The following is a 19,974-nucleotide window of genomic DNA, read 5'->3' on the forward strand; positions in this document are numbered from 1 at the left end:
GCCACCCTGAACTGCATAGTGAAACCCTGTCTCAAAAAGGCAAAAAAAAAAAAAAGGAAAGAAAGAAACGACCTGATGAAGGCACTCATCAGATGAAGGCACTTATATTTTTGTGAACCACAGAAAGGTAATAAGAATAAAAATGGACCTCCTGTAGTTTTAAATTTAAGAGGGAAGAAACCTCAGTGTTATTTCCCTAAGGCAGTGCTTCTCATAGGAATGAAGACACAGTTATCATGTTTTCTTTTCATCTCAGCTGACACTGGATCTGTTGAAATGTGTTTATCCATTCTTGTAAGCAAAATTTTTGCTGCATTTATGAATCTTAATATTAGAAAAATCATATCCTCCAGTCTTTAAATTTAGAGTTGTATAGACTGCATATTCTATTTAACAAAACATTCTCCTTAAACTACTATACACCTTACTTAGGAGACAACATAAACTTCAAAGAGAAGTATCTCACTTATAATAGTACCTTTGGAGGGACTACACATTTCCATGGGGGTAGTTAGGAAAACAGGAGAACAAGAGAGGCATTAGAACAAAAACTGTATTGTTTTTAATTGAGGCTGAATGAACACTGAGGAACACTTTTTAAGGGATGTGTGGTCTGTATAACTGCTTTCCTTAAAGAATTCATTTTCATTTTGGTGTTTCCATCCTTGAATATACTAAAAGTCCCAATGGTATGAAGGGCATAAAAACAGCACCCAATCAATCATTATTTTTTTATACACGGGGTCTTTCTTGTCCTACTTTGTTATCTGCATTAGAATATATTTCACAATTTTTATGAAGTCTGATTTTCAGTTTAAATCGCTGTCAAATATTCAAGTAATTTTATTAATTGATAAAGAAAGCTTGTCATTTGATAATATCTATGTATCTCTGTAGGACAAGAAAATATCTGTACATTTGCAAATGAAATACCTAAAAGCATTTATTTGACACTTAGCTGGCTTAATCCTAGAGAAAAGGTAAAATTGGACTGTTACAAACCAGAAGTATGAGATGCATAAAGACCTGCTTATCTACACAATGTGTGCTACTTACCTGCCATCATTATACCGAAGCGTAGACCCCACACAGCAGCTTCATTACTTGGCAGTTGCTTGGCCTTTTGGTTTTTGTGTTACTATTATTCCTGGCAAATGAATAATAATGACATAATCAGCAGAAATAAGTTAGATAGCCTGCCACTTAAACTAGTCACTATGGTACTTTGTTCTCTCTTCTCAGAATATGGGCTGACAGCTACTGGGTATTTATTTGGCCATTTCTCGTTAATAGGATACCTATTTGCACATGGGTATAAGTATAGTAAGCATTCTAAAAGTTATTACCTTTGTGTGGCCTTACGATTTGAAGGTCTAGTTAAGGAAAATTGAAGGCATTGTAAATTCTTGAGAAGTAGTGTACAAGGCAATCAAAGTTAGGGATTAAATTGGGAATTGGGTACATGTCAGAGGGTTGCAGAAACATTTAACTCAGTCGGGACGTGGTTGCTCACAAAGTTGATATTTCAGTAAGAGATAAAATGTGGTAGTTTGACTTGGCTGTATGACTGTTGAATAAAGAGAACTAATCCCAGATCTTTTCTAGATGGCATTAGGAATATGCCCTGGGACATCCGTGTGCAGGGGTAGATGCTGCCTTCTTCCGCTGCACTGAGTATGGGGTGAGGGTGAGATATAGTTAGAAAGTGCTCATGAAGGAAGAGCAAGAGCATGGGTCTCACTGCAGCTACTGTAAATGGCATCTGTACTTACGCATGAAATTTGCTCATCCCATTTTCCCATATATCTTCTTTTAACTTTGTTTATTTTTGAATAATACATGTTTAGGTGAGGAATTTTTAAAATGTATTGCTTTAATGCATCCATTAACCCAAGACCTAAAGGATATTAGAATGGATCTGAAGAGTATAAGGTAGAAGTTAGGATTTTAAAACTCCGTAAATGTTTTTATCTTTAAAATTTTCATTTTGGGCCATTTTCTTGGAATATGTACCTTTGATATACCCTGCAGTAGAATATATTTCCTTTAGGCAGACTTAACTTATTATGACTTTTTGGGTTAAAAAGGCATAGAAGTTCACGAGAATCACCAGAAGAGCAAAGGATGATATTCATTAATTTGGCTGAGACCAGGGTAAGTACACAGATCCATTTTAAATTCAGGTGGCTGCGGGACATTTGAAAAATACTTATGAAGATATGTATTTTTTTCAAGCAATATTCTTCATAGTCTACTGCCTTGGGAAAACTTCATGGAAAAAAATACACATGAATAAATGATAAATAAACCCCATATAATATTGGATAATCTTACTACAAGTACACTAATTTACTGATATTTATGAAGCATGTTATGTAAATTTATTCTTTTAAAGCTAATGTTTATATCCCCTTCAAAATCTATATGTTGAAATCTTAATTCTTAGTGTGGCTTTATTTGGAGATGAGGCCTCAAAGGAAGTAATCTGGGTTAAAAATGTGATGTGCGTAGAATCCTGAGCCAATAGGATTAAGCTTTACAACATGAGACCCAGAGAGTTTTCTGTCCCCTTCTCCACACGAGGACACCGTGAGAATGTAGCCATGTTCAAGCCAGGAAGACATGCCTTCCCAGAAACCAAACCCTGCGGGAGCTTCACCTTGGATTTCCAGCCTCTATAACTGAGATAAAATCAATTTCTGTTGTTCTAGCTACGTGTCTGTGGTTTTCTGTTTGCTATGATTATGGCAAGCAGGGACCAAAATGGACCATCACAAGGAAATGCACATTTCCTTGTACACTAGAATGATACCTTGGCAAAAAGAAATCAAATGTGCAAGAAAATAAAAGTATTTTAATGTATTTTCAACATAAAAGAAGGAAAACGTATTAACAAACAGGCATCCATTTACAAAATAGCATAAGACCAATATGAACAATACCAAGTTACAAAGTGGTTTTGAAGATATCAATACGTAATACAAGTAAGTGTATTGTAATGTGTAAACCTCAAGTTATTATTTGCATATTTACTGTGGTCAATCACAAGTTTAAAATGCTCTCTGAATTCCAATTTCTTGATAGTTTCTATATCACATAATCGAAAAACAGTAAGTTTGTAAAAAACAGTATTCATTATACGATTAATATACATACATGTAGAGAGAGAAAAAGTGTGTATGTTGGAAGAATATACAGAAATAGTCATGTGATTACACAACCTCTTTCCGTGATGCTATATGTGATTTCTTTGTGTTGACTTACATAATTTTTAAATATTTTTACCATTGAAATTTATAAAGGAGAGACTAAAAGTCCCTGACAAAATCAAAAGCAAGTTCCTTATTGTTGATGGGAAAAGTATACACTGTCTTTCACACAAAGACAGAGTTGTAAATATGTATATAAAAAATTTTAGATTGGATGTGCCATTATTTAGAAGATCTATGACATTAATTCCCAACTGCAAATGCAAAATACGGAAACAAAAAGCACTCAGAATTTCCAACAGAAAAGGTAAATATAGTAGTGCTGAATTTAAATAAACTGCCTACTTTGTACCTTTTTTGCTGTTGATGGAGGTGCCCGGATTTTGCTGACAGGTGTTATAGTCACTATCCAGGGAGTCATTAGAGCAAGGTGTGAGAAGGAGCAGTGGGCTTGGAGTCAGCATACCTGAATTCAACTGTCACCAGCTTTGCACTGAAAATGTCATTTAACACTCAGGCCTTTGGGGGCTCATTAGTGAAACTGAGATAACAATTCTATCTTTTATGTGATTTTCATCAGCCTCCAACCAAATGAAATAATATGCACAAAGCTTTGTGACGTGCAGCTTTCTATGCAAGTGCTAGCAATCATTATTCTGAACATGACTATTATAATCAAAGTTATAGAAATTATAGAAATGTAATAGAAATTTTTGCCCAGAAAAAGTTAAGTGCTGTTGCTATAATCCTAATTCTGCTAGGGCACATGTCTTTGCATATTCTTAATTAAATGAGCATCCATGTAGGTACTTTGGATTTTTGACAGATGGTAAAATTGAGAGTTTAGGAACATTTTTTGCTCAATGGCTAAACAACACTAAACAAGGTAAAGCTTTGCAAGCTCCAACTTTTGTTCATTTGGTATTCATCATAAAAATGTGTTCAGTGCTTTCAATCTTCCAAGTCTTATGGTTAATACAGTAAAATTAAACACAGTCCTACTGGAGTTTATGGTCTAATAGGTGATAATAGTGGGGGGTGGCTAATGATACAATAAGAAATGAATATTAAATAGGTCAGCAATAAATATGCAATAGATAATGGGGAGAGTATTCTATGGAAGAAAAATTTGGCTTTTAGCTTTAGATTTTTCACAGGGATTATCTATGTAATTTATATAATTGTTTATTGTTTTTTCACTTGTGCTTATTATTATTAATATTAATATATTAATATTAACAAGAATATCATTCTTCACTTTGTAATTGCAAGCTTTGCTATTAGGAATGCATGTAAATATCTTCATAAACTGGTACTATATTATAAATTAACTAATTAGTTACTTAATCAGTGCCTGATTTCAAAACTATCGAGTTGGGGAGACTGATAATAAAAACTAAATAAAATACAGTGTGTAGGGCAGTCTGGTGGAGGTGAGCCATGGAAGGAAAGTAAAGAAGAAAAATCCTAAATCAAACAACAGTGAAACCAGGAGTGTAAGTAATTCAAAAAGGGTTATTATTGAAGGAAAAAACTTTAGAGCTTTCCTCGGATGACGGTGGGATGACAGTGTGTTGAGAACCGAGGTGGAGAAAATAGCGAGGCAGGTGACTCTACAAAGGAAAGCCAAGCTCTGCTCTGTGACCCTGTACTTAATCACATGCAGGTATATTTCTGAGGATCTATAAAAACCTCCAAAACAAAAAACACAGTTCAGCGGCAAATCAGCTATGGAAGAGATTTTCATGTCTGAAGAAAGACCCCATTTTAAATTCAGGCCTAAACCAGGGATAGAGCCCAGTGGCACAGTGCCTGTCTGGCAAGCACAAGGTCCTGAGCTTGATTCCTGGTTCCAAAAAGTACATAAATTCAGGCCTACCCTGCCTCAGGGAGTAAGCTGCATCTCTGCTCAAAGATGGCTCCAAACTGTGATGGTGGCAATGGGGAATTCTCCCAGAAGCAGAATCTCAGCTCCCAACAAAGGGGAGCAGATAATTCATTTTTCCACCGCCCCAGCCCTGAGCTAAGGAGCCTCTTCATTGCTTACAGTTGGTCCCTGTCCTCCTGTCCTGTACAGCTCACTCTGCAAAGCTGCCCTGGGACTATCTACTTACAGAGGTTGGCCTCTAAAGCCAATTTCATTCTACAGTTCTTTAAATACAGTTCTACTCTTTATCAATATTGCTCCAAGAATACATGGAGGTAAATAGTAAGGTCAGCTTGGTCAGGAAAATGCAGATGCCACTGGCTTTCCTATTTTGCTTAACATCCCTTGACTGGGGTGATATATAAATAAAAAATGAGAATAGTATGTTTTAATAGTCAGATGGCTAAATTCTAAATTTTATTTGTTCTTCATGTTTGCAGAAATTTTTCTATAAAAATACTGTTCCTACAAGTGCAAAACTTTTTCTCCTTTTTTATAATCACTTCATAGAACTGAGTGGAAATCGGTCAGGAAAATAAAACACAAGTCGTGGTTCATCCATGTTCTCATGTGCACTTGAAATTCTTACACTTGTCACTGATGACAGTAAGGAAATAAAGAAAAAATAAATTAGTGTTTTATCATTTAAAATGTCTTCATTTTCCTTCATTTGCTTGCATTTTTGAAAAACATTAGTTAGAAAAAAGTCTGTACCTACCGCTCAGGATTTACTGCACTGAGTGGAAAACAGGGTAAAAGAAAAGTTATTAAATTATTGAGAATAGGGGCTGGGGATTTAGCTCAACGGCACAGCACCTGTCTGGCAAGCGCAAGGTGGTGAGTTCGATTCTTGGTACCAAAAAAAAAAAAAGTACAAAAAAAAATTATTGAGAATAGTAACTGCATTGACCATGCTCCTTCCTTTGGATCTTCTGCTCTCCATCTTAAATACCTTCAAGTGCAGTAGGGAAGAGTGGAGATGCCAGGAAAAGCTGGGCTTTTGCTAAAAGTGGGCCGAGGTTCACATTTTCTTCATGATTGAAAGTGTTTAATGCTTTGCAGAATTACCCAATGAAGTAGAAGAAGCTGCCTCATTAATTGGAAGGCATCTCACAAGGCTTTGCATTCCTTTTTATTCTACCTGAGTTAGAAGCTGAAATTATTCATGTGCATGATCTCCCCCAAAAGACAAAAAATGATACAATGAGAGTAGCTTGTGGGAAGATCACAGCATTTCAGTGTTAAGTGACACTTAATGTCACCGCACTTCATATTCTAACAGAAAATTAAGGCCTGGATCAATTGAGATCAGATTTTTATACTGCTTATTATGATGCTAGAAAAGTTTTGCACAAATAACTTGTTTCCTCACCTACTTGTGCTGATGAGCACTCAGCTGAAGACTTCGGGGACTTGTACTTCTTTAGAGCTCTCTGTGCAGGTTTTTCCTGTGGGGTCCCCTGCCCGGCAAACTCCAGGCACCGCGGCTTTCCTAGACTCCGCTCTGCCTCTTCATCTCAGGGGTACTCTGGGGCTTGATAGCCCTCTAGGATACAAGTTCCTGCTGGAGCTCGCCTCCGTTTTGTTCATTCCCTTCTTTCTGCTATCGCTGTTCCCCGGTGCTAACCCTCACAGTCTGAAAATCACTGTTGCCTAAATTTCTGTTTGCTTGGTTTCATGCTGAGGATACACTCCCCTCCTCCACCGTTGCTCCAGCTTTCCTCTAGCTGGTTTCCCGTCTAGGCAGCTCAATTCATCTTTTGTTTTGTTGACTTATTGTCATTTCCTTCTGCTTTCTTATGGTTTTAAGTTGGCCTTTTTCTAACTTCTGGAGTTCATATGTAGCTCCTTAGATTTTAGTCTTTCTATGTCAGATATTTAGTGTTTTGAAGTTTTGTGTTGCTTTATGTATTTGTAGTCTAGTTGTTAAAGTCATCCAAGTTCCAAATTGTAATTCACTCAGAGAGACTTGTTTTATCTTTCTGTAATAGTCCTCTTTATCTCTGAAAATGCTTTACTCATAAATTTGTTTTGTCTGATGTCAGTGTAGCTACAGCAACTTCTAAATTTTTACAGCCTCTTTACCTGTCGATTGAAATGCAACACATGTGAAATATGAAGTGTGAAGCGCACTAATCTCAAAGGCAGAGCTCAACAAATTATTTTCTCTCATCTACCCATTTCCAAGGGTACCAAATCATGTACTCCCCAACCAGGTCAAGATAGAGAGCAGCTCCATCATGCCAGGAATTAACCAGCTTTACCTCAGTGCCTATTTCGCACAAACATGTTTCTCCATTCCTTTTTTTCCAACTCCTTAAATTGGTAAGAATCTTCTGTTAGGCAGTATGTGACTTTTAGTAAAGTTGCAGTACATTTACTTATTTCTTTATTACTACATTAAACTTGAGCTAGTATGTATCAGCAACATGCTCTGTGCCTAGTCTCCCTCCAATAAAAGTAGAATTGCTATATTTATTTAGAATTTCTGAGCACCTGCAAAGGGAATCTTTAATTGCTCATACTAAAGTCTCAATCCATATTTTGTATTATTACTTTCCAGTCTTTGTTTTTATATCTTATTCTTAGTAATGTGCTATGTTTTAAGAATTAGTAGAAATCCAACTTCTTCCTTCCTCCGTGTCTAACAAGTTCTGACTTGAAAAGCCATTTTTCTTATATGATTAAATTATTGTATATATTTGGGTCTATAAATGAGTTCTTTATTATATTCCACTTCTATGAATATTTATGTCTTTACTCATACTATATCCTTTTAATTAATATTTAATTAACATGGGTTTATATTATACTGCAATACCTGGCTGGGTAGTCTCCTAGTCTTTATTTTGCATTTTCAGAATTTTCTTGCTATGGCACATATTTATTCTTTAGCCTTGTCAATATTAACATTCTCAGCTGAATAAATCTTATAATGTGAACACTGGGGGGTGGAGATGAGGTGTCCGTGACCCTTGACCTCCACCCACTGGATGCCTGCTGCACCTCCTCCTCCAGTTGTGACACTCACAATGTCTGCGGACATTGTCTAATGTGTCTGGCTCTGGGGGCAAAATTGGCTTATTTGAGAATCCCCATCCTATTAAATTTCATAATAATTTTGTTACAGGGACAATTTAGCATCACGGATATCTATGCAGATGGTAGAGTTAAATACCCTCAGCTTGAATTCTGCCTGTGCAACTACTTATGCTTTGGGGAAAACTATTGAGACCTTCTGTGCCTCTGCTTACTCACTTGTAAAATGGGAATTAATATACCTCATAGGATTGTTGGACTTATTAATTGAATTATTTTTGCAGTAGGTACAGAAACATGTCTGGTATACAGTATTTAATAGATGTTAGCTCTCATTGTATTTCACGTGTCAAAATATATGATTGATGTTTTAATTACAAAATATCAGAGATGGCCCTCTAGGTCATTCAAGTTCTTTTCTATATTCCACAGTAGAACCTCATAATTTCTTCATGTAGCCATGGTTTTTAATAAGCTAAGTAAGTGAAGGATATTAATGGGCTCCTCCCATTTTCCTGTTCTGCCTGCAGCTTAGCCCTGTGACCCTAGATAGGAATGTCATGCTGAATCCACAACTGTTTTGCCACTTGACCCAAAGCAGGGCTTCTATAGAGTTTCTCATGTGAGGATGGGATTGCTTTCTAGTTTCAGGGTACAGTAATTTTGATTTTATACTTTTTCCATTCCTTTTGTTTATTTGTTTATTTATTATTCCTGAAAGTGACACTTTAAACTTCTCTATTAAGAAATAACTTAAAATATTTTATTATGTTTTTAATTGCTTTATTACTACTTCCAAATATTCATTTGATCATTTTTTGTAGCTAGGTGGGAGATGTTGAGAGTGGGTCTGAGATGAAAGGGACTGTTTTGGTGGAAATAAATGAAGAAATGGTGGAAGAATGGAATACAAATTTATGAAATTATTTTGGCTTCTTACAAGGTCAAAGCCCTTCCCTTAGTATTAACCATAAACAACTAAAACATTGCAATAACTGCTATTTCTCTGCTTACAGATGAACTACAAGTAGCTCTTTTCTTTTAAGAACTGTGATTGCCTCTAGAATATAGCCCCAAGTACTTGACATATAAATACACTTACTGTCTTTTTTCCCCACTTGCATGTCGTAGAATAAACCAATACTTCATAGTTTCTAAGGAAGACAGATTCCTTCACATGGTGGCATGACGTTTTCTCACCAGAGTGGCCTCTGTCAGCCATAAAATTCCATTTCTAATGCATGACTTGAATCAGTCTTTACATAAGATTGAATAAGGTGAAACAGCCAAAAGCTGAGGTCAAGATACATATCTCTTTAGAAGCCATCTTTCAATGCCATTTCCTTTTAGTAATTTTGTTTCACATTTTAGCAATAGTCATTTATTTCATTCCACTTTATTCATCTCATTTAAATGTCTTCCTTGGTTCTAGGAGAGTAAGTTTATTTCCAATTTGTCTGTATATTCAGTTCCTTTATACTTCCTATAGCTATTAATAATAGGGATAAAGGTATTAGTCTTCTACAATAAAAAGGTTTTTTTTGTGTGTGTGTGTGTAGGTGGGATGACATACAAGGAAACAATACAGCAATATAAATATTTCCTTTAAGCTTTTGATGTCTTAGATTTTTAGGAGGAAAATGCGTGAGTATATTTGGGGTACTAGAACATATAAGCAAAAATTTTTAAAAAGGTCACTCCAAGTTACAGTACTAGAACATCGATCAGAATTCACCACAGCCTCAGCACAACGGCTATTACACTACAAGATAATCTTTGTAAGTTTCATGGATGCCCAGGAATTTTCCAATTTTAAAAATTTCTGTTTGAAAGCTAGCAAGGTTGAAAAGAAATTGAAGCAATCTTCAAACATATGTGCATTCAAAAGTTTGAGAATTTATTGGTCAGAAGGTAGAATGAATTTTGAACAAATTATTTTGTAATGCAACATAGTAAATATTTTCTAAGGCTTGATTTATTAAATTTGTCCAGTAAGCCTTGTAAGTCCTAAGAAAATGTCTGAAGCTTTCCAGTTAGTCAGTGTTTGCTGCAAGTATTTACTGAATAAGTTCTCTCTTTTAGTCTCTATTCCAGAGACATAATCATCTCTGTGAGATAAATTATGTCCCTGGTGTCTGGGGAAAGGGAGTGGTTTTAGTAAAATGCTGTGAATGTTCTAACCACTATACCCAGTCTTCAGTAATTGGTCAGTAGAATCCCCAGCTGAAAAGAGGGACTGAGAACTGTCTCATTCCAAGGAGAGCCACTGAACAGTTGCTCATACTGGGACCAGGTTTCCTTGAAGTAGTCCTTGGGCTTTCCAGAACTTGACCTTCCATTGGCCCAGTCATGGAAAGAGAAGAACATGGATGAAAAGAGACTTTGGAGGTGGTGGGGAGTCCTTTTCAATGACCTATGGGGAACAAATGTCCATTTCCAGAATCTAAGTGGGGAGAGGAAAGGGATGACCTGGGAGAAATATTTGTAAAGACTGAGGGTGCCTGCAGGAAGGTGAGAAAAACTATATTTTGTTTACTGTTGGAAAGCCAGTCAGACAGCATTTTGCTTCTATTTCCCTATTTCTGCATGCATAGGTGTAGGGGAAGAGAACTGGGGTTGGATGGCAGAGCTCATTGAAGGGAAGTAGTTCAGCAGCTGAACTCCATCCATTTGGTGTGTAAAGATGCCAGAATATCTGAAGGTTCAAGTGGAATGTGGATGAAGAGTGACCTTTTTGGGATCTTACCCAAAACGACTGTCCCTAAGCAAATGGATACCCAGAAATTTAAGCATTCCAAGAAAAGTTGGATGATAATTGAGTAAAAAGGAAAGAGTCAGAATTAAAATTGAATTCTCATCAGTTGGCAAAGTCTTCTAAGATGCATTTAAGCCTTCGAGAGATACAGCATTTAGACTCCTACTCTTGGAGTGCACAGACGATCAGCCCATGCAAACCCAGTCTGCAGCTGCAACCACCGCCAGGCAGAGGACGCCACCATTCATAGATCAGTAAAAAGGGAAAAATCCCTTCCCTAATTCTTTTTCTCTGGTCCCAATCTCAAAGGAGCCAAAACGTAGAAGAAAGAAGAAGGTAGCTGTATAACTTCCAATTGGAAATGAAGTTGGTGTTTTGAAACTAAAATAATTTTAATAACAAAAGAATCTAGACAGTTTAGTATCTCTCAAAAGGGTAGGAATAAGGAATAGGAAAATTATAGTCCACACGGCATAAGTGAACAAAAGATTTAATGATTTTTTTAACTCTACCCAACCGAGACATATTGGATACCCAGTTATACAAATAAAGAAGACAGTCCTAGGAATTAAGTACTATAAAGAAAAAGGGAAGAAAACAAGGTAGAAGATGATGGGGGAAGAAAAGGCAAAACTATTTTGCCTTAGATAGGAAGGCAAGGCCTATCTCATTCAACAAAATTTTACTGACTTGTCCTATATTGTACTCACTATTTTGGACTTTGAGGATATATATAAATAAACCACACCAAAAAACCAAAAGTTTTCTGTGAGGATGGAAGACAGGAATAATACGGAGGCAGCCAAGCAATGATATGTGGCAAAAAGTGGAAAAAATGAGGAAAAAATTCCTGAGAAAAGAGAAAGCTTGGAGTGCTAGAGTTTCAGGGCAAAGTTCAGTGGCCAGAACCTAGGGCACAGGAGGGGTTGGGGCAGGGATGGGGGTCAGTGAATTTAGACGTGTAGGTATCTCAGGTCCTTGGTGGCTTAAGGACTGGGATTTTACCCTTGTGGATGTAGTTTTTCAGTAGAGGAAGTGCCAGATAGCTTGTTTTAGAAAAATGACTGATTGCTCTGCGTGGGAAGGGGTGTAGAAAATGAGGGCAGGAAGATAAGATGTGCAGCTGTTACGTTATTCCAGGCAAACTCAGGTAGTTTTCTTAGTAGGGATAAATGATTTTATTTTCCTTTTTAGTACTCTTGTGTCTTAATCTTGATGCTTTGATCCGAGAAATTTAAATTATTGAGCACTTTTATGATTCAGTAGGCATGGATATAATTTACATTAAATAAGATTTACGTTAAACTCATTGCTTTCAATGTTACGATACTATCTTTCAACTGAGAATGGAAATAATCTTCACATGGTTAACAATATTTGGAATCATTGCTGTCTAGTCAGTTTCTAGCCTCCAAGACTAAATATCCAATACCCACAAATTAAAGGATGTAAAAGTTATCTCGGCTTATGTTTTCAGCCCATGGTTGTCTGACTTCAACCACAACATGGTGTGAGGGCCCCCCATCGCATGACAGCCAGAAAGCAGAGGCAGGGATCAGGAACCAGGGGCAACAAAATACCCTTCCAGGTCACACCCCTGTGATCTCGGCAGACTGAAACTCTTATTTCTAAGTTGAACTGACAGAGTTGTCTGTAAGTCACAATTGTACAGTCACTGGAATATATTGAACATGGGATGCAGTCAAATAATTCATACTTGTGAATGGCCAATTTTGCTGACCACAGGTAAAGCCCATATAGACTTTTCAGTGGGGATATGTGCTTTACTAGTCATCTTGTTAAGATTTTTTGAACCTTGAAAAAATTAATAACTTCTATCATGTTTTTTCTTTTAAAATGTAAGATAGACTTACTGTAGAAAGTTAAGAAGTTAGAAAAAAATAAAAACAGAAAGACCAAAGTTAGCTGTAATTTTACCATCTAAAATTAGGCTCTGAAAACATCTTAGAAACTCTCTTTCTCTCTCTCTGTCTCTCTCTCTGTCTCTCTCTCTTTATCTATCTATCTCACACACACACACACACACACACACACACACACACACACACACACACACACACAAACAATTAGCTCTTAATGTAGAATCTATCTGTAATCTTCTAAACATACAGCAAACACCAGCCCTTGCCATTAGACCTTGCAGATTGCATCATGATGTAACTATAAGGTAGTACCTGGAAGTTTCCAAAATACCCTAGAGTTTATACACCCAAAGAAGTCACTATGGGAGCTCATAATATGCTTTTGTTCAAACCCTGGTGCTGAACAGATATGTGACTATCTTCTTACTGGCAAGTAAGGGGAGGAATGCAGCCTATGGCCAGGGCCTGCATTCCCTGTCAGAGTGGACAGAAGAAACCTCAGTGTTCTACACCCCCATGTACTGGGTAAGGCAGTCAGAGTGTTCAGGTGTTTGTGAGGGGAATAAGGATCCTACACACAGGAACACTAGGTTTTACTCATCCTTCTTGGTATGGTGGACTCTTGGAGTCCCTCCGAGAGTTCTGACCCAGCATTCTGAGCAGGATTTGCTATCTGGCGGGGTGTCAAGTGCCCTTAGAGGCTAGGCCCTTTCTCTGCATGTTGTTATATTTGTGCCTGTTGGACTCTATACTCCAGGTAGGTGAATGAAAATGAGCATAAAATGGACATTATTGGAAGCCAATCAAAGATCCTGAAGATTGGAGCAAAATTCAGTCCTTGCCTTGGAGAACTTCATAGAATTGTAACCTTGGTCTTCTGCTTGTTTTTAATCACAGTGTAGATTTAGCAGACAGAACCTGAGACACTCAGCTGGATCTTCTTTTTTTCTGTAACTTTTCCTTTCCTTTCTCTCCCACTTGTGGTTTCCTTTGTCCTGGCTGCCTCTTAGATGCCGGGCTGACTTCGTTGCTCTTCTTTTGACGAAGAGAGGACTACATTGTTGAATGTCTGACTTCTACGGAATAGAAGTCTCTCCTCTCCATTAGGGATTCACACTATTATTCCTCTAAATATGTATTCAGATCATCAAAATAAACAACTTTAATTGTGCTAAATCCTTAAATTTCATCTGGATTCATATTCATCTGGACTCATATGATCACCAAAGCACACCTGCCCAATTCAGAAATAGATTTGCTATTTAACACAATAGTTAACCTGAAAAGATTAGGTTAGTGTCAGAGTGTTAAGTGACAATGTATTAGATATTAAACATTAGAAAGCACTCTATTCATGTGTGCTGAGATAAGTAATTTAGTGAGACTCACCTACAATAACTAAAAGAATACTACTTGTCTCTTCTACCTGTGTTTTAGAAGAGTACCTAGAAAGAGCCCAAATTTTAACATTTGCTGATGGTTACTCATTGCCTTTAGCAATATCCCAAGAAAGATACTGGCTGGAAAGCACTGGCTGATTTTCAGCAAGAAATTAAAGATCACAGAGTACTGTAGAAACCAATTGCTTCTGGACCTGAATCAGTAGAAGATAAGACTGAAAGAGGCTGAGAGGAAAAGTGCACATCAATGCTTCTCATTAACTGAAGGCCCTCAGCTGATGGCTAGGATCACACTGAACATACTGGTTTTGGTTTAAGCCCATAATCTCAGCTGCCTTAAAGAAGCTGCTATTATGTTTGAAGCAGAGATGGATTCAAGTACAAAGACATGAACAGATTTAGCAAAGTGTTTCAGAAATAATTTAGGATGTAATTACTGGCAAATGGAGCTGACGAAGCAAATTGACTAGAAATCACTTAAGTGTGTAGTAAATGTGTATTGCCAAAGTAACCACAAGTGGGGCTGGGGATTTAGCTCAGCGACACAGCACTTGCCTGGCAAGCGGAAGGTCATGAGTTCGGTTCCCGGTGCCGGAGACTAGCCCCCTCGCCCAAAAAAATAGCAAAGTAAGCACAAGCTTGACTAGAAAAGCCTGTGTCTGTTTCTTCTATAAAATAGTCCTACCCTCATTAAGAAATGTGTTACATCATGTATAGTGTTCACAGTAGGGACCCACTGATGCACATTTCAGATGTGACCACTGAAGCAAATGACCAAGGAAGAAACTTTCAAACTACAAAATCATCACTCCTGGAGAATATTAGGCCTTTCTTCTACTTCCAGGAAAGAAGTTTTTTTTTTCTTTTTTTCTAGCAAAGAAGTATGGCAGATTTGCCAAAGAGACTCTCTCACTGTTACAGACCAATGATTGATACGTTTTTCATTAGTCCCTGTTTTTACATTATCATTTGTATAGATATCAACTCTTTCTTGGAGCAGACTTAGTCTGGAGGAGAAGGGATGCATGGCTTTCTGCCTTCTGTTCCTGGAAGAACCATCTGCTAATTGGTTAGTACCTCAGGTGCTAAAAGGAAGAAATACTTTGGTTTTTGAAAATACCATTTAAGTGAGAAATTAAAACTAATTGACCTGATAAAATATTATACACTCACCCACTCCTAACACTGCACCAAACTGGTATGTTTAATATAAAAATAACTTTTAAAATATGGTGTATTTGAAAGTAAAATCATATTCTTTCCAAGGTAGGCAGATTATGTTTTCTGGGTGATGAATTAGGAAAGAGACATATTACTATTTTTCTCTCTCTCTTTGAAACATTTCTTCTTCAGCTGTCAGAGATGACTTCTGCAGAGTCACGGAACACACTTTGAGCACGCCCAAAAGAACACATGTTTTTGGAGATATGGCTAATGATGCAACACAAGATGCCCCGGTGTGTAGCTCTGAAGTAGAGCCTAGCTCGAGGATATTCAGCAGGAGTTAACAATGTTGCGCTGCGTATAAAAACCAGTGGCACTGTCTCTTAAACAGCAACAAGAAGGAAGTTATTGAATACTGTGGTACATTTATTTTGACCTTCTAAATATATGCATTCATATTTTTGCTTAGGGCATTACATTTTGATATGTATGCAAAGCTCATAGACTCATAATTTTTCATTGTTACATAATAGTTTATTTTGTTAATATACAAACAAGTGAATTGCAATAGACTCACAGATGCTACCAACCTACCAAACATTTATGCCATTTTCGTTCTGTATTTTTTGCTATTATCTCTTGCTGTTAATATATAAAATAAATTACAAAAACAATTTAAAAGAGATATTGTTATTTTATTAAAGTACATTCTTCAAGATGGAAATACTTTGTCAAAATGTCAATACTATGTCAAAATGTATTACAAAATGTGATTTTGTGAATTTTGAAGATATTGTTCTACCACTTCCAAGTAAATTCAGAGTTACAATGTATATTTTTCTACTACAACTATTTTAGCAGAAGATATTTTGCCACATTAATAGATCTATCAGTATGATGATTCATTGCATGAACAAAACTCATTCAGTGTAATTACAAATAACATTTCCCTCCTTTGGCCTCTAAAATATATTCTGCAAAACTGGTCCTTCCCTTGTTTCTCTGGTACAGACAGAGTAAACTTCATCACTACTCTGATCATTATTAGGTAATATAAATATTGTCAATACAACAACTAAGTTCCTACTCTGATTTTAAAGTAATTTTTATCTCTGCTCTCCCCTGGACTCAGAAAGCGGACAGTGTGAACAACTCCCTGTAACATACCGATCTTTTGTTAACCTTCCAACTTCTTGCATTGAAACACAGCAAGAGAAAAACTAGGTAAGGGAGTAGAATCATTCTGAGTAGGCCAATGTCTTCGCAGTGGTCCATTTTACTCTGAATCTTTCCTTTGTAGGTGTCTTCTTGGTTTCCTCAGGGATCCCCTGTGATTATATGCCTCTGAGAAGATTCATATCCTTTTGTGGTAGTGTAGGATGCTCTATAAATACTCAGTAAGTCCATTTTTTTATATGTTTCCACTCTATTCTTTCTTTGCCAATGTTTTTGTCTATTTGTGAAAATGGGATATTGAAGTTTCCCACTATGGTTTTGTTGGTGCTTATTAGATCTTGTATGTCCAGTGAAGTTTGCTTTATGAAGGCGGTCACACCAGTACTCAAATTTCAGTATGTAGTGACCTTCTTAGCTTCTTCTGATCAGTTTTAGCTAAGTCCACTTTGTCTAAGAATAAAATTGCTAATCCTGCTTGTTTTCAGGGTTATGGTACATTAAATATTGTTACTTTTTCTTTGCTTTATTTTTTGTCTATGCATTTCTTTTGGGATTAGTTTTGCCTTTTGATACAGACTGCCAAATTGTCTTTTAACTGAGGAGTTGAGCCCAATTACATTGAAAGTTATTGAAAGACATTGACTTATTCCTGTCATTGCATTATTTGTCACTGTTTCTTTTACTTTTCTCTTTTGTTTAACTGCATACTCTGAATGATGTATTCGTTTCTTCTGTCCTCTGGTATTTTTGGCTTCATTATCTCTGTCTAGCATATCTTTGATAAATTTGGGGTGGTCATCAATTTCTTTGTCATGGGGTGTCTGTATTTGTCCATTAGTTTTGAAAGGTAACTTTACAGTATATATTTCTCTGAGCTGAGAGTTGTTACAAGTACCACCTTTTGTGATCAGTAGGGAGATCACAGTGGTTGTGAGTCTGTTCTATAAGGCAGTCTGCCCCTGAAGAGTCAACTGCCTCCTTCATCCAGACTCTCTCCCAATATGGTGTGTTCACTGGGCTTGGGCTGCAGAGGTTGGGCTACCATGATCCAGTGTGATTTGGTTTCCCCTCATCTCTATCCCCAGAAGCTGGATTTTGCTCCAGCAAATTTTTCTTTTCTTTGTCCCTCCTGCATCAAACTCTCCATCACTCTTAACTCAAGGGACCTGCTTTTCTCCAATATTTATTTGGAGACTCACCCTTAATGTCACCCCCTATGTGTCCATAGTGGAACTGCCAACACTTATACTTTTTATCAAGAGGTTTTTATCCCTCCAAGAAGTTACTTACAACATGACCAAAGATAACTGACATCAGCAATGTTCTTTTTTACATGTCCTTTATGGAACCCTCAAGAAATTCTTTTATTTTCTATAGCCCCTCAGTATAGGAACGCTTTTTATCATCAGCTTTACAATCTCTCCTTAATGCACTTTCATGGCAGGACTAGGGCCATCTATTCTTAGGTTTCTCCAGTAAGAGTCAGATGTCTCAAATATTCAAAAAACACTTCCAAACTCTGTAAAAACCTTCTAAGGCTCTTAACTCAAAGTGAAGGCGAGAAACTTGCCCGGTCATTCCTCCTGAGGAGAAGGGGTTTTGGCACCTTACACTTCTCTTCTCTGCACTCTATCCCTTTAATAACCAGCTCCTCATATTTTTATAGTATACTTCCACAAAGTCACATTTCAGAGTTCTAGGCCTAAGTCATACATGGATTTTTCCTTAGTACTGAACTTGTTTGTGGAAACTCCTACAATTTTGTGGAAACCTCACACATCCTCCAGGATTGTGTTTTTGGCAAGAAATTTGCAAGGAACCAATCTGAATGCCTTATTCAGTTCTCCTTCTGCTGATTGGCTTCTGCCTTATGGTAGATGTATCAGTATCATAACAGGTTGCTGTACTGGATGTAGCTATCCAAGTGTTCCCTAGGTTTTGTTTTTCTTAAAGACCTAAGATCCCTAAGATGCTGCCAAAATGCCCTGCACCTTCTAAGGCTTAATTAATACAGTGTGTGATTAAATTCGATTACATAACTGCAGGAGACATAGCATATTTAGGTTTTCAACTATAAAATAGGCATTTATAGGTATTTTTCTGACCATATCTGAAATTAGTGGTTTTTCACAAGTCACGGGTGCTCCAGACACAAAACCCCTGTGAATTTTGTGTATCCACTGTATACCTATGAAACCAACAAAAGCTTTAGAATTGCACAATCCTTCGACATTTTCCTTGTAAATTCAGGACCCAGTCTCGAATGCCAATGAGGAACGTAGTCTTCACTGATACCAAGTATCAGCCCAATCATCCATTTTATTACACCATTATCTCAGCTAAGACTCTTGCTAAGTGATGTAAACCTAATCAAAACTGGCTTCAGTAAAATGTGATAGATTAACTCGCATTCCTGAGAAAGGGCGTTTGCCTAGGCACTAGATGCAGAGGCCACAGAGACAGAAGCTTATTCTGATTCCTTCTCCTCCCTCTTTCTTTTTACTAAGTTGTTCTTCCTGTGTGACTCTATGTCCAGAGAGGAGACGCCCTCACTGTGCAGCCGGCCAGGCTGGCTCTCCATCTCACCATCTCAGACAGTCCACATTAACTTGCAGTGTTTAAATTAGGAACCACAAGCGGCTGGGGATTTAGCTCAGCAGCACAGCACCTGCCTGGCAAGCACAAGATCGTGAGTTCGATTCCTGGTACTGGAAAAAAAACCCCAAAAAATAAAAAAGTAAATTAGGAACCACAAATGTCTGCATCTCATACCTGGTCAGACTGTGCAGTCTCTCGTTGTCTTCTTTCTGTTGCTGAAAATACCCATGGAAATGCAGTGATATCGCCACCAGTATTGCTGGTGGTGATGCCACTGCACACATATTTTACACCACTCTCATGCTATGCCGGACCACCCAGCCAATTGTATTCTATTCTGTGGTTACATGTTTGACCTTTTAAATGTAGCTTTAAGAAGAAGTTATCATGAATTGCTTATATGAGTTAACACTTATTAGTGAACATAAATATAATAGTAAAAAAGAAATAATCATAAATCAGTGTTAAAAATTCTTTCCTTGTAAATGGGTTATTTTCTGTTGTACACAAGTAGTATATTACCTTACAGGTAAAACTGTGAAACAATAATTATGCTTATAGCTTTCTTTCTTCTTCTGTGTTAATTATGGCTTAATCTTAAAAAGCACAAGCTTTATATAAATTTCAATATAGATGTGTACATGTTTAAGAGATAAATTAGGATTAGTTCTGAAAATCTACTTGTTACCCTCACAAAATCAGATAGTATATATAATTATATCTCAGTGACAGTTTGGCTATTTGGGATAATATTCCTCTTTCTTTCTTTCTTTCTTTCTTTCTTTCTTTCTTTCTTTCTTTCTTTCTTTCTTTCTTTCTGTAC

This window comes from Chinchilla lanigera, unplaced genomic scaffold (genome assembly GCF_000276665.1).
Source record: "Chinchilla lanigera isolate Chin_1 unplaced genomic scaffold, ChiLan1.0 scaffold00027, whole genome shotgun sequence".
NCBI classification, from domain to species: Eukaryota; Metazoa; Chordata; class Mammalia; order Rodentia; family Chinchillidae; genus Chinchilla; species Chinchilla lanigera.